At 51.3% G+C, this 5,157-nt stretch overlaps 1 pseudogene; it reads right to left on the bottom strand.

The window, feature by feature from the left end:
- Window positions 1-4,495: 4,495 nt before the first annotated feature.
- Window positions 4,496-4,577, bottom strand: LOC122225651 (annotated as a pseudogene).
- Window positions 4,578-5,157: the final 580 nt, after the last annotated feature.

Raw genomic sequence — 5,157 nt, 5'->3', positions numbered from 1 at the left:
GAAGCAGAAAGAGGAAGCGACACCGGCCAGGCCTGTGTCTGCACAAGTGACTCCTCACAACATTGCCCAGCTTCTTAGAACTGTGGACACCGAGATACCGATTTTTTGTTTCCTCTGGGCCTCGCTGACTTTGTCAATGCTGTTCCCTGTGCCAGCAGCGCCCCCCCCCTGGACACACCCGCGCGTCCTCGGTCAGCTCAGCGACCAGTGGCTTCGTGCCGCCCCCCGGGGGAGGCGGGGGGGCGGTGGCTGCGATAACCAGGGCAGGGGACAGCCCAGAGCCAGACGGAGCTGGGCCGGCTCCCACCTGTACTCCTGCTCAGAGTGTAACTTTATGCGAGTTACTGGCGTGTGACCTTGCCGGGTCTCGGGACCGCCCCCCCCAGCAACCCCGTTACTCCCCCCCGTGAGCATCTACAAACACTCAAGGGCTGTGGAGATAACCAAATGAGGTGCTGCAGACAACCCCCGAGGGTTAGCCCGTATTGTTTTGATTCCCCTGGTGACCTGTTTCGCACCTCCCCATCCTGTCCCGCAGTCCTCAGTGCGCAGGGTGGTCTTTCCCCGCCCCCCCCACCCCTTACAATCCTATGTGTGGCCCGCATTTCTCTCCCCGTCGCCCGGCAGGTGCCCCCGGGGCACAGAGGAGGGTCTTGGCGACAGTACGTGGGCTAAACGGACGAACAACCCTGAGCACAGCAGCGTTGGGGCAAAGGCACAGTGAGCGAGGCACGTCCCCGGGCGCAAAATTTTAAGGAGCACCCAAACACTCAGTAGCTACGACGAATAACATTTTTGTGCGACGTTGTGAAAAACTGGGGCAAAAAACCCGCAACAAAGTGTGAGATTTTAGTTTGTTTATTTGAGAGAGAGAGAGCGGGGGGAGCGGGGCCGAGAGAGAGGGCAGGACGCCCGTGGTGAGGACCCGGGCTCCTGGTCGACGAGCCGTGGGCAGTTAGGAAGGCTTCCCTGGCAGGCCTGTGGGGAAAGCCGCTATTGCACACCAGACTCGGGGTATACACTGTGTCTTCTCTGAGGGGGCCTCTGGGGCAGCTGCGGTCAAGGACTCAGGGTGCCTGGCAGGCCGCGATCTTTCACATATCTGCATCAGAGGCCTCTGGGAGAGGCCCTCTTCAAAGGGGCACACCCGGAAGACATGTTTCCCTCCCCCCGCTCTGACTCAACACCCCATTCTTTCCACTCTGAGCCCTCGCCCTCCCCCAACCCCAGGCTCGGGGAAAATGGCCAGAGCCTTTTTTTTTGTTCTGGCCTCCTCGACGGTGAGAGGATCCACGCACCCTCCATTCCACCCTATGGGGGGAATGGAAAAGACGCTGTCTGCAGGTGCAACGCGTCCGGCTTCTTCCAGCCATTAGTGGTTAAGGCTCTACCCTTTCCCTGCGGCCGGTGGCTGTAACTGGCTACTCTGGTACCTGCCGCTGCGTTCCCTGTCCCAGCTCGGCCGAGCTCCTAACAGCAAGCCGGTCAAACCCCTTCCTCCGGTGGGCCAAGCGCCCCCCAGCCTCTGGGCTCCCTGTGTGACAAGCGCCGATCAGGGTGAGGGAGTGTGTGACCGGGACGCAGCAGGGAGGTGGCCTGAATACAGGACATCAGAATTTAACAGGCTGCACCTTTTAATTTTTTTTAATGTTTATTTATTTTTGAAAGAGAGAGAGAGAGAGAGAGAGCACAAGTGCGGGAGGGGCAGAGAGAGAGAGAGAGAGAGGGAGAGGGAGACACAGGCTCCAGGCTCCAAGCTGTCAGCCCAGAGCCCGAGGCGGGGCTCGCACTCTCGAACCCTCGGGATCGTGAGCTGAGCCAAAGTCGGACGCTCAACCGGCTGAGCCGCCCAGGCGCCCCAACAGCCTGCAGCTTTTAAAAGAAAGTTGCCAATGGTACAAAACCAGGCAACAAGAACGAGATAAGGAAATAGAACAAGAAAAGCTCGATGATGTTCTTGAGGGGCGCCTCTAAACTAAAGGAAATAAACTAAAATTTGACACCTTGTTGAGGGTTTTTCACAACATCGCGCTAAAATGTTATTTATCTTAGCTACTGAGTGTTTGGGTGCCCCTTAAATTTTGCGTCCGGGGATGTGCCTCGCTCACTGTGCCTTTGCCCCAACCCTGCTGTGCTCAGAGTTATTCATTCGTTTATTCCACATACAGTCGCCAAGACCTTCCTCTGTGCCGGGGGCACGTGCTGGGTGATGGGGAGAGAAATGCGGGCCACACGCAGGATTGTGGGAGATCCCACAAGGCGAGATGGGGTGTGTGGTCACTCAGCATGGCTCTGACGAGAGGGGTAGGTAATGCACGGATCCCACCTAGCTCCCGGGAAGCTTGCTTTCCGCCTTGGACAACTGCCTAGCTCCTCTCTGCCCGGGACTTAGGAAGGTCGGCTCATATAATAAAAAAAAAAATTCTCTACTGTTTGTGCATTTGAAATATCTTCAAGTTCCATATGCTGAAGTGCACCAGTCCTAAGTGTCCAGCGCAATGCATATTTATAAACCTACACAGTCGTATAACCGCTAGATCAACTATAGAACGTTCTGAGACCCCAGGAGGTCCCTCTGTGCCCTTTCCCCATCACAACCCCTCAAAGGTAACTGTTACTCTGGTTTCTCTCACTGTAAACTGACTGCCTGTTTGTTTTTACAACTGTGGTAAAAGATACATAACGTCAAATCTGCCGTGTTGACCACTTTGAAGTGCACGGTTCAGCGGCCGTTCAGTACATTTCACACCGTTGGGCGAATTGGGTGAATTCCCTTTGACCACCGTCCATCTCCGGAACTCATTCGTCATCTCAGAAACCAGGAGTCGGTACCCGTGAAACAGTAACTCCCCCACTCTCCCTCCTCCTAGCCCCTGGCGACCATCATTCTACTCCTTGCCTTTACGAAACTGAATCATATGAATCTTTATGAATCTCTGGGCGCTTCGTATAAGTGTAATCCTACGATATGCGTCCTGTGGTGACTGGCCTATTTCACTCACTGTCCTGTCTTCATGTCTTCATGGTTCATTTACATTGTTGCATGAGTCAGATTGTTGCACGTCCTTCTTTTAAAGGCTGAATAATATTCCACGGTATGGTGAAACCCCATTTTGTTTATCCATTCATCTGTTGATGGCCATTTGGGCTGTTCAGCTGTCGTGAGCAAAGCTGCTGTGAACAGGAGTATACCAACATTTGCCCAAGTCCCTGCTTTCGATTCTTTTAAGAACGTACCCAGATGTAGGGGCGCCTGGGTGGCTCAGTCAGTTGAGCGTCCAACTTCGGCCCCGGTCGTGATCTCGCGGTTCATGAGTCCGAGCTCCGCGTCGGGCTCTGCGCTGACGGCTCAGAGCCTGGAGCCTGCTTCGGATTCTGTGTCTTCCTCTCTCTCTGCCCCTCCCCACCTCGCGCTCTGTCTGTCTGTCTCTCTCTCTGAAAAATAAATAAAAACATTAAAAAAAAAAAAAAGAACGTATCCGGAAGCAGAATTGCTGATCGTATGGTACTTCTGTTGAAATAGTTAGAATTGCCGAATCATTACACTGTATGCCTAAAACTAATATTAACACTGTGTGCTAATTATTCTGCAACAACAACAAAAAAAACTAAACAGCTCTTCCAATAAATATTAAACACTGTACATGAGAAGAATCACTTTGTCGGCTTAACTGGGCATGTTGTTAATTTCCCGGTGGCTTATAAAATGAGAACGCATCTTACCATTGGTGACATCTTAGAGTCTATGAAATTCGGGACAATGCTGACAAGAACACGACACTGGCAATGGTCCTGGGCTGAGCCTTTTCCCGAGGTGGCCAGACAATGGACCCCGTGCTTCACTCACACGATCTCTTCTATTCCTGACAATATCCTTTAAGTAGCCATTATTATTTTCATGTTACAGATGAAGAAACTGAGACATAAAAAGTGAAGTAACGTGTCAAAGGGAACATAGGTCGTCTATGGTAACACTGTAGTTACTACGGTCAATTTTTTTCTTTTTGCTTTAATTCCAAAGCAATTTCAAAATACAGAAAGCGTTAAGGGCGGCACAAAACACCTCAATACTCCCTTTGAATGACGTCACGACGCCATTCAAGCCTCAGTGTCTCAGTCACGCCTTTTATAACAAAGGATCCAACCCAGGATCCAACACGTCTCCGTGTGTAGACGTCACGCCTCTACAGGCTCCTTCAACCTGGAATGGCTGCCCCTCTCTTCCCTCTGCCATCTGTGAAGTCTGCAGGCCAGGCATTTTGCAGAACGTTCCCTGTTTAGGCTGGTCTGGGGTTTTCCTCAGGATTCAACCCAGGTTACAATTTTTGGTCAGGATCACAGAGAAGCGATGCTGGATTCTTCTCAGGGCATCCTGTCAGCTCTCAAGTTTGCTCTGTCCAGTTGCTGGGGAGGTTCACTCTGCTCACGTGATGAAGATGATGTTGCCCAAACTTCTCCATTGTCAAGTTAGTCCCTCCTGCCCCCACCCCCCCACTCCCCGACCTTTTGTTTTCAATTAGCAATAATCGCGCCTCGGATAAACCTCATTGGCTACGATACTGCCACTGCGCAAAGCTCCCCCGACCTTTTGAATTAACCAATGAGTATTTTGTGGAGAGGTTTTTGGAGACTGTGTGAAATCCCATCATCCCCCTCCTTCCACCCGCTGATTTAGCAAGGAGTGATGCTCCTTAACTCAATTGCAAACTATCATAACGATTGCCCCTTTTGAGTGTATCCTTCCTTCTACGTTTGTTCATTGGCACTAACTAACTAAAGAAAGAACTTTATTTTCTTCCCATGTTTTTAGCCCCTTATTTAATCAATGTAAACCCATGGCTTCCTGCTTTATTAAATGGATACCATTGATCACTATGATTATTTGTTTGGATGTTTTGATCAGCCCAGGTTTGGCCAGTAGGAGCTCCTTCAAAGTGGCTCCTGTGGCCTTTGGACATATCTCCCTTAGTCCTCAAGGCCTTCCTGATGTTCGGGCACTGTAAGATACGCCCATCTTATCTTGGACTTCTCCTGCCCCAGCCTTAGGCTCCGGCATTTCTCCAAGGAATTCTAGTTGTTTCTTTCTTTGGTGTTGTGTTGTGTTGTGTTGTGTTTAGTTAGTGGAGAATGGTAGTTAGGGCTCACTGCTGCTCAGGC

This window comes from Panthera leo, chromosome B4 (genome assembly GCF_018350215.1).
Source record: "Panthera leo isolate Ple1 chromosome B4, P.leo_Ple1_pat1.1, whole genome shotgun sequence".
Lineage (NCBI taxonomy): Eukaryota > Metazoa > Chordata > Mammalia > Carnivora > Felidae > Panthera > Panthera leo.
This window is presented reverse-complemented; position numbering and strand designations above follow the sequence as displayed.